Here is an 11,260-nt window from a genome sequence, read left to right as displayed (position 1 = left end):
CAAGTTTCATTTATATTAAATCATTTCCTGGTAAGAGTTGACCTTTGCAGAAGTACACACAGAAAGTCAGGAGGGTTTGGAACTAATCCAAACAACAACTTATAAAAAAATTTCCCTATTTGTTTGAATTTAAGCATAAAGGCTATATCATTAAGTTATAAACTTTTATATAGAGTATCAAAGTTTTCAAGTTTTCCAGTTCATGTGACAGGGACAAAAATCATTTCCCCAAGCAAAATAAGGGTAAGAGTAAAAATAATCCCACAAAACAAAGTTAGAAATTTTAGTATTAGAAAACTTTCCAACAGAAAATGATTTTTCATAAGGCTATTCATTCTATTACCTCAAGTACTGCTATTTATAAAACATTAATTTAAATGAAATGGACAGTCTTCAAATAATAGGAAAAGAATCTCAATTATTTTGAAAAATAAGTAATTTTTATCTGTAACGTATAGGTCAATTAATTATATGCTATTTCCTAAAATATCCTTTTTCAATACTGAGAACAATGAAACATTGAGTATGGGGAGAGGGAAGCTCTTCAGAAAACCATCCCCACGCTTGGAGAATATCTTTTACAAACTTAAAGCATGTGGCCTACATTCATTTAAGATATAAATGGCATCTCTTTGTCACTATGTATTTTTTCTTCTTCTGGCACTCAGCACTGTGCTTGGTACATTGTTGGGGTTAATAACTGTTTGGTGAAGATGTAAAAATAAGAGCAAGTACATTAATAGTTTCTAGTTAGAAACCATGGAAGTTTTTTTTTTTAATTGAATATTTAGTTTAAACCAAAGCAATCATTTAGGCTACAATGATTACCCTAATGCAGAGAAACTGCACTGTCATTTCTTTGCTTTTGCTAGAATGAGACATAAACCACCCCACTGACTGGGACATGAGCAGGGAGAGATTAGAAGTTAAGGTGCTGTGGGGTCTTTTTGAAGGCGGTTACTAGTGGGGAAGAGAGCGATCATATTGTGAAAGGGTGACAAGATGAAAGAAGCTTCTCTTCACAATCAAGATCAGAAAGAAAATTGAAAAAGCAGTGGAGAAAGAGTATCACAAAATGTTAGGCTTGTGTTAAGGAAAAGGGCATAAGAAAGAGCTTTAGGGTACAAAGTAGCCCTTACCTGGACCATCAAGAAGTGAACTTGCTTGCTGAGAATACACACTCACAAACACACACGTGCACCCCACATACTTAAACACACATACGTTCCATACATAAAAGTGAAAACAATTCACGAGCACTAGCTAACATTACATTATATGATGTAAGGTTTAAGTACAGTGATGGAAATGGCACTAGCCATACCTTAATCCATTCAATATCCTGGCATCTTGCTTCTCTCATAAAATATGGGCACAGCATCTCCACTCAACTACACAGAGGTCTCATGTTACTTTCATGTGTTGCTAGTCAGGTTAGGGGTAGAAATCAAAGTAAAGGGAAGCAATGTAAGGGCTGAAAAACAAACGACAAGATCAATCTTGACTTTCTTTTTAAGTCTAGAAAGAAAAAGAAGCCTTGATCAATCAACACGTATTTATTAAGTGAAAAATCTCATTAAAATCTTAAATGTTAATTCTGACCTGAGAATATTTTACATTCTTTTAATTAGACCTTTAAGCAAATATATTCTATTTGTGAGCTCTTATGAGCTAGGAGAACATTAATCACCAAGTGTCTTAGTATGTGATCTCATGGAATACTTTTTTCTCTTTCTTTTTTTTTTTTTAATTTGGATAAATGAGACCACTGTCTTTTATGTCTATTATGGGTAATTAAGTATTTGACTTTTCTGTAGCCTAGTCAAGAGTAATAAATGAGATCCCAGAAGAATTTGAGAAGGAAGTTACACAATCTTTTCTTGAGTCATTTTCTTTTTGTAGTCCAGTTACACCTTCATTATTTTAAGTTATTTTAGATGTTAATTTTTCTATTGTAAGCACTGTGATGAGAGAGGCATTTATAAATAAATAGCCATTTGTGTGGCTTGAGACAATTCATGAAATTATCAGAGATGTTTAACAAGTAGAAAATTATTTAGCCATTGAAATAACCTGGTTTATTCTGTTTGGAACGTTTTAGTCTCAAAATATGTAGTTTCTCAGAGAATAGGCTAAGATAGACCCTGGATTTAGCCTCTTTTAAAGCCTAAATTTTTAAGGTGACTCAATTCAGACTTTAAAACTTATTTAAAAAAATCACAACCAATGTGGAAGAAAATTTGTGGTAAAAACAAGGGAAAATTACCTGGGAGAGGGGAGGGGAGCAACAGCTATCAAAAAGAAGTGATAATCAAAGTATAGACCAATATTTGATGATATGAGGTGTATACTAAGCTTCTAAACACAGGATAGAAGTACTCTGTTGCAGCTAATAAGTTAAAATCCTTTCAAAATGTCAGAGAGACAATCTAACAAGGCTTCTCCATTTCTAATTCTACATACTAACAAGGTTAATCAAACCATGAAGTAACAGTGAGGGCTTTCACAATTAATGTTGTAAAATACATAAACCAACAGCTAATTAATCAGCCCTAAGGTCACTATAATGCTTGCAGAAAATTAGTAATAGCAAAGATTCATGACAGAGAGAGAGAGAGATGACAGGTCATGCTCCGTGAGTTTCAATTTTAACTAGCAAAGACTGTCAGAGTTATATCTAAGCTGCAGTAGTCTTTTTTTTTTTTTTCAACAGCAGTAGAAGCTTGACTAGGATTAGAAACAATCATTTCTTGAACATACTTGGAAAGTTCAAGTATCTCTGTCCTTTGTAGTTTTTAACAATGAGAAGAGACAAGAAAAAAATCATTATAGTTATGTTTCAGATTTCTCTGCCAAATAGATTTCATCAACTTATTAGTGAAAGAAAAATTGGGTTAAATACATGAAACAAGTTTGCAAGATGATATATTTAACCTTTTAAACATTATAGCATAAAAATGTGTTACTTGCTTTTTTTGAATGCATGCCAACTTCCAATTAACACACTGCTTAAGAAAGCATGAGATGAGAGAGATTAATCATAAGAAATTGACTATGTGAAAACATTTCTGTAAATCTTCTTATTTTAGATATAGAGACTGAAATTATTCATTACAAACCTTATTTCCTTGGGGAGACCACAATTGACATCCTAAATAAAAGAACATAAAGGTAATATTTTAAGTATATTACTATAGTCTATTTTTTCCAGTGGTGTTACAATTTAAAAAAATATAGAAACCACAACCATACTTTCCAAAAAAGAAAAAAAACAAGCAAAAAAATAGCCAAGCTCCATATCTGTAATACACAGTAATCTATATACATTTGATTTTGTTTAAAGTATTTTATATATATAATATTTCATGTATAAACCTTTGTGAATGGGAGACTGCCCACCAAACTGCCGACAGTAATAGCATCTAGGAAAAGGAATGCATGAAACACTGGATGAGGAAGGGATTTTCCTTCCAGTTGTAAATATCCTGGTACTGTTTCTATCTTTTGCATATACTACAAAGTATGCTGATCACTTGAGATGATTAGTCTATAATATATATATATATATATATATATATATATATATTTATTTATTTATTTTATATGGCAATTATATAAATAGTAAGTGTCCAGTAAGTGCATTGCAGACAGAAAATATTTTTTACGTACTATTATTTTTAGGAATGATGAGTTTTATCAGTTTGTGTGGTTAGATGATTATAAAATGCAACTGAATATGATGCTGTGGTATGGAGTGAAATTTTTTGGAGCATTTTAAAATCTAATAGTGGTTTAGATGAGGAAGAACATGAATTAGTACAGAAAGAGGCTCTCAAATAAATTTTTGAATCTCATTCCTTTAAAGGTTAAGGAAAACAGAAAGACTAAGCAAACTATAAATAAAACATTGATATCTATGAGACCTTTCTAAAGGAAAAAGTAGAGGAAATAGTGATTCTAGGAAGAAGAGATTGTGGGTTAATAGAAATAATGAAGTATTCAAGCCATTGTGGTACTAATGGGTTATGTGTCCAGAGACATAAGTTGCATCTTCAAAGAAAGAAAAGGAAAAATAGATATGTAAAGTGCACATTTAATTTTTAGTTTAGTGAGTGATTTTGGTTTTTTGCTGTGATGGAAATAGAAATTAAGTAGGTTTTACGATAAAAATTAAGTATAGTTTTCTAAGTGTTTGTAATTTAAATTTTTGTCATGTGTCACTGTAATATGTTTTAAATATTTTAATATAAACAAGGATGAGAAAGAAAACAACCAAACAGCTCATAGGCCTAGATAATTCTTGATTAACATGAAACAAAAATTTAAAGTAAAATGGCAACATTATAGAACAATATTGAAAGAAATGTAAAAGGGTCCTGAGAAGCTGGTTCTAAAATTTTATAGGGATGCAAAGACTCAAGATGTTCTGAAGGCAGAGAAGTTTGACACACTTAGTTTATCAGAGATTATTATAATGTTTTAATAATTAAGATAGTTGGTATAAAAGTAAATAGTATGATGGAAAAATGATAGAGAGTTCAGAAGCAGATCCAAACACATAGGGACCCTCAATATTTAATTTAGGTGGCACTGCAGTTTTTTGCTTATTTTTTAACTTTATTTTTTGTTTTGGTTTGTTCACTAGTTTGATGGGAGAGATGAAGAAAGGGAGAAAAGAGAGAGGAGAGGAGGAGGATAAAGGAAGGGGAAGGGAAAATCACATAATAGCAAGTATTGGTAAGGATGTCGTTCAATGACAACTCCCATATATTGCTGTTGACTGTAAGTTAATATAACTTGGGAAAAATTTTGAGTTGTCTCGTAAATACTTAATCCCTATAGATATAAGAGAAATATATAGAGTAGAGAAAGACATGGGTATATTCATATACAAGGATATTTAAGGCAGCTTTATTCATAATATCCCAAAACTTGAAAGAACAAAAATGTGCCTCAACAGTAGAATGGATAAACAAATTGTGCAATATTCATGTATGATGAATAGCAATTACAATGAATGAACATTATCTATATGCAAACAATATGGATTAATTATTTTAGGTTTTCAAAATAATTGATTTTTATTTAAAAAAGACTGCTTTCAAAAATTATTTTTGCCTGCAATGTTAAAGCAATGCAAAAAGGGGAAAAAAAATGCAAGAAGAAAGAAAATGTCCTGCAGTATCCAATCACAGAGAACCATTGTCAAGGTGAGGGAAATATCATTTACAGAATCTCTCTCAGAATATATATAGCTAAAGGAGAAGTAGCTAGGGAAGAACAATTCTAGTAAAGTAGGATGATACTACATATTTAATGTTATTGTACTTGAATCAAAGAGAAGAATAGCACAGGAACTACATTCAGTATCTTGTAATCATCTATAATGAAAAAGCATACAAAAAAATATATGTATATATGTATAGTTGAAACACTGTGTTTTACACCAGAAATTAATACATTGTAAATCAACACCACATGAATAAGAAAAAGAGAGAAGTTACAGAATTTGAGGAGAAATTGAAGGAATTTTTACAGTGCAAATAAATGTATTTTTCCCCTCAAATAAGCTATATCAATACATAAAGTATCATCCTCAGACTAGAAATATAAAAATATTAAAAAGAACTAAGTAATGTTTAACTGCCGTTCTCAACGTGGACAAGATTCATGACTCCCTAAAGTGAAAGATGAGTGTCATGGCATTCTTACACTTATTCCTAGCTCTCCTCCATCCATAGCCTACTCTTTCATTATTATTTTTTGTTTTTGTTTTTGTTTTTTGGGGGGGGAGGTAAATAGGTTTCTTTATGTATCTTTTAATTAATTTTTTATTTCATTGTTTTAGTGGAGATACTGGGGATTGAACACAGGATTTTGTGCATGTTAAACAGGCACTCTACCTCTGAGCTATACCTTTTCCCTACTCTTTTATTATTATATTAACAATTGACAAGGTTTAAATCATTTTTGTTCTATTTTTGCTCTGATTATGATAAAACATTTGAGAGGCTTAATTATCTGATGAAATCATTCCATGTTTACCACCAATCCTTTATCATAGCACCTTCATTCTTTAGGCTCTTGCTCAAAATCATCATTTGGATGCCCTTTTTCTTATTGTTAAGTACTGTTCTGTAATGTTGTACTCTAAATAATCCTACTTACATTTGGGGGAAACCCCACAGCTGCAGCACATACGGGCCGATGGAATGTAACACTGATGTCAGTTTCTCAAGAGGAGCTGAAAACTGCAATGAAAATAATGAAAAGCTATCGAAATGTTTTAAGAGTGATCATTAAATATATATTTGCAAGAGTTAAAAAGTACTCTTTTCTCTCCTAGCAGAAAGTACTGGTAATTCACAGCTCCCTCTCCTCCACTTTCCTCTTCTCTTTCCTGCTTTCCTAGCTGATGCCTATCCTATCCAGCTACCTAGCTAGCTACCTCTATCAATATGATGTAAAGTGCTCTTTTGTGTAGCTTTTTCCCTTATAATGTTTACTTGAAACAAATAGACTGCCAGATGTTTCTTCAGCAAAGATGCAGAGAACTGCAGTTTGGGGTCTGCCGCCAGAGTGAGCCATGTGCAAGGGCTCGTATGGCAAGGAAGGAGAACACTTCTATTGAGAGGAAAAGGAAGTTGGAGTCCAAAGTAAGCAAGGAGTCCATGGCTCTTCAATGGCTGAGTCCTTGCCAGGAAAGAAGAGGAGTCTTTCTTCTTCCTGTTGGGGGTATAGTTACAGAGCATGGGAGCTCCCCCTACTGGTCTCCTGACTCTATTTAACTGAGGTTTCTGTTTACTTTTTTACAATGTTGGATTCTGGTTGTCATTGACTTTGTAATTCTTCCTGGCCCTCCTCCTTTGGATATTTCTTCTTACTAAGCCAGGGAAGGAATGATGGAAAAATAATAGAAATGTAATTTAAGCAAGATTACACATCCAAAACAGACAAAATCTGGACCAACCCATAATTATGTAAAAAGCTGAAGCTGAATTTTATGTATTTTTTTTCTGCCTCAGGACCATCAGTAATTGCTCTTATATATTCAGTTAGAATGTTACACTAAAAAAATTCTCATAGAAAACTCCTAAAATGAAGTTAAAATCCTTAATAAAGTCATAGGACTCTTTTGCATAAAACTCATATTGGGCAAATGTCTCTCCTGCCCGGAGGAACTATTTTATTCTCAAATGTTTTGGGGTTCATATATGTACACACACACACATATACACAAACACTATTTCAGTGTATAACTAAATCAGAGATGAAGTGAATCTGTCTTGTTAGAAAGAGTGAAAACTGTTTTCCTTAGTGCCTATTCACCTGTATAATGTAATTTCTTGAAGAATGAGATCTTAATTATCGTGATTTATTCAGCATACGAGTTCAAAGTTGTGCATTTTACATTTTGATTTGAAGATTCAAAAAGCCCTTCGCTGTGAGAAAAGCAATTTCTATGATTACCTTATGAAATACAGATCACGTGAAAATGGAATCTATATAGCAAGTAAATTTTGGGCTTTAAAAAGTGAGGCTGCTTTGCTTTCTAACCTCATTTTTTTTTTTGCATTTGATCCCCTTTTTTCCTCCTTTTCACAGCTTTAATAAAATGGGAGAGGAATGAAGAATGTTTGTGGGCCTGATTACAAAACAGTGGGCATTTCCTGTCTGGGCACATGCACATATGAATCACCAAGCAAATGGATCTTTGATTACTCCTATGGCTTTATGCAAGTTATGATTTGTGATATCAGTGAGGACCAGAAATCATTTTCAATATTTTCAGTGCAGCACAGATCAAACCTACTGTGGAAAAACAAGTCAAGTATTGTGCTCGCTGGTTGCTCTCCCTATCATTACAGAGCCCTTCAGGAGGTCCCCTTTTATTCATGTCAGCTGTATGGTTTAATTTAAAAGTAATTCCAAGCATTTAACACGCTTCCTTCATTTTAGAGAGTACTTCTTAAAAATGAAAAGGATTCAATCACTTTTTGGAGACAGACAGAGGGTACAATATAAATGTAAGTCCCATCAGTGCAGGTCTGATGGTTTCTGATTTAAATAGTTTTCATTAAATATGAAATGTCCAAATTACCTAATCATTGTCTCCTGCAAGATAAACACAGTTTTCCCAGGCCTTTCTCCAGAGTCTTATCTCAGAGCTGCAGGATGTCAGTTGATAATGTTGCCTTCATGTTAGACAAGCAGACAAAATAATTTGATTGTACTGCTTGCCATGTTGTTCTAAGCAGTTCTTTAAGAACTAAAACCACTTTGTTTCTGGTGGCATGACAAAGCCCATTACTTTCATTTTTTTGAACTCCTTAAAAAGCTTCAACATCAATAAGAATGCTTTCAGAGCACACTGGTGTAATGTGTTTAGTCCTGTCTATTCTATCCATCCAGAGGTAGACATAAAACAAAAGTTAGGATGGTTGGAAAAACATTTTTCATGCTGCAGAAACATGGCAAAATTACAAGTAATTACTTTTTAAACTGACAATCACTGAAGTGAGTGTTTAAAGTTAAATTTTAAATAAATTATTCAAAAACCTACAAACCTATATCCAAATGCTAGGCAGTAACTTCTGTACTGTTTGAATATTTTGCAATAATCATTCAAACAGAGACTATGAAACAGTGATCTAAGTGAACTTTACCATTATTTTCTGGGAGTAAGACTAAAATGTTTTAATTTTTTAAATGTTAAATAATGAGTTTTCTAATTATTTCTCACTTGTGGGAGAGGAGCACAGGAAATGTAAAAATTAACTCAATATAATGACAGTCTCCTTTGAAATAAGAGGGTAATAGGGTTAAGTGGTTAGATATTTCTAATGGATAAGCATGAATAGATTTAAAAATGAAGCTTAAGGTCAGTACACACCCACTTTGTGACCTCATGAAATGCACACATTCTAAGTCCAGTTTCCTAATTTATAAAATAAGAATATAGTCATAGGTACACAAAGTCGGTCGTCCGATCAACTAGCTCTGTACTGACACTGATGGACAGAAACCAGCATGGTTCCTGTCCTCAGGGAGCTTATGTTCTAGTCCAGAGAGCCAAAACCATAATCAAATCATTGTAAATGTAAAGTCGTGATCATTACTATGAAGAAGAGCTACATGGTTTCATGAGAGCTTATGTGAAGGACAGCTTGATGTACTTAGTGAATTTGGAAGAGATTTCTATGAGGACAGAGAGGATGTGCTGTTGTTTGATGGAGTGAACTAGGTGAATAAAGAGGAAAGAACATTTCAGGCAGAGGGACTTAAGCATGTAAAGATATGTCAGGGCCCTGAAGGAAGAACTAACCTTACGTAGAGAAGGGAGAACATGGTGGAAAATGAGGTTTAAAAAAAGGGTAGAACCACACAGGGCTCTGGAGGACATTGTAAGGATTTTTGTCCTTATCCCTGCAAGGGAAGCCTTTTAAAAGATGTAGGAAAAAAGGGTGATTTTCAATTTGCTCTTAAAAGTAGACCAGCCTGAGCCACGATGGAGGAGCTGGGCTTGAAAATGTGCTATAAATTTTCAAACACCTCCAGTGCTGGTTGTGCTCATTCTTGTCATCACACATTCTGAAGAGAAGTTTACCTGCTTTTCTTTTTCATTTCATTTCTTTCTTTTCTTTTTAATAATAACTGGGGTTAGGAGTAACCTACATACCATTCTAAGGCACAATACATAGGTGGTGATTTATTGGCGCAATGACATTGTAGGACAAATTTTTCAACAAAAGCTTCATTAGGCAGTGCTCAGATTTTTAAGTATGAATGTTGTTTCCAAGGAAAAACAGTTCTTATATTCTAACATGACAGTAACTCTACTCTTATTAATTATGAAAATGCATTATGATAAAAGCAAGTATAAAAGAACATGTTTAAATGAATATGTGCTTATTATTTAAGATTATAAGGAAAAAAGATACGATTATGCCCACCGTTTATTATGTAGTCTTTTTAAGCTAAATAGAATGGTTGAATTGGGAGATAGGGAGGTATAGCTCAGTGGTAGAGCATATGCTTGGTGTGCATGAGGTCCTGGGTTCAATCCCCAGTGCTTCCCTTAAGGGAAAGAAGGAAAAAAAAAAAGAATGGTTGAGTTGATATGCATTCATGATCCTGCTGAGTAACTCTGAAAAACAACAACAGTAACTGCAAAATGCACACTGATTCCTATGGCCTCCAGCTTAGGAACCAACGGGAGAACCACTGTGATAGAGCTAGCTGCTCCTTCAGATTCTCCTTTAGGAGAAATTGCCATTTCGGCCACAAATTAACTGTAAACTTACACAAGTTACCTAACGCCTCTGGGATACAGAATCTCCTTCTGAGAAATGAAGGCATTATTCAGAATGGCCACCAAGATCCCTCCAACATGGTGCTATTAGAGACCCTTTAAATTGTGATTATGAAAAGACTCTCAATGAACTAATGTTGGGAGCCAGCCATCAAAACCATCTCCTTCTGTTCATCTGGGCACCGATATTATAAAATAGCACTTTGGGGAAATTGCCAGCAAACCACATCATAATGAATATACCTTTTTACTCCCCTCAGTATCAGTTATCCAAGTTTGATTTTTCAAGGTAGATCCTTTTTATTTACAGCCACAATATTCTTTATATTTTCCATCAAATTACAATCACCAAGAATAATTGTATTATTTTTTTTCACACTACTATTGATACGATTTTTAAAATAGTAAAACTAAGGCAGGTTTTTAAAAAAAACCTAAATTGATATACACATCTGGTTTAAAGGTATTCCCTTTGCTTTTTCTCTAAGTACTTGACTAACTTCTTAATTCTGAGGGATCAACACTAATTTCCAGTGTTTACCAGCAATCATAGATGACTAGCAGTTAAAAAGCCATCAGCCCTGTCACATTTTTTCAAAGAACAGAATCCCTTTCCAGATGGCCCTTCATTTGGCTAATGGACAGCCTAAGGGGATAAAAATGTCACCTGTTGTAGCTAGTCAATGGTATTAATAAAAACGCAAAAATAGACCATTCATGCAATGGCAACAACCCAAAAACAGATTTATGAGTTCCTTTGCTGAGTTAATTTGCAATGATCATCATTTTAGCACTTTCAAGTTTCCAATTCTTCTCTGAATTTTCCAATGCTATTTTTAAAAAAACACCAAAAGATAAATATTTTTAAAAAACTTATTTTCAAAAGCAAAGTGACGTTTAAACATGTGTACCACAAGAAACAATTAAGTAGTTTTTAAATGTATTTCT

The 11,260-nt window shown here is 33.4% G+C and overlaps 1 non-coding gene across 1 annotated transcript; it reads left to right on the top strand.

The window, feature by feature from the left end:
- Positions 1-10,006: 10,006 nt before the first annotated feature.
- TRNAT-GGU (transfer RNA threonine (anticodon GGU)) lies at positions 10,007-10,078 on the top strand. Its single transcript has one exon. It is a non-coding gene; the product is annotated as a tRNA-Thr (tRNA).
- The last annotated feature ends 1,182 nt before the right edge of the window (positions 10,079-11,260 follow it).

The sequence above is a fragment of the Camelus bactrianus genome, chromosome 22 (genome assembly GCF_048773025.1).
Source record: "Camelus bactrianus isolate YW-2024 breed Bactrian camel chromosome 22, ASM4877302v1, whole genome shotgun sequence".
In the NCBI taxonomy this organism is placed as follows: domain Eukaryota; kingdom Metazoa; phylum Chordata; class Mammalia; order Artiodactyla; family Camelidae; genus Camelus; species Camelus bactrianus.
This window is presented reverse-complemented; position numbering and strand designations above follow the sequence as displayed.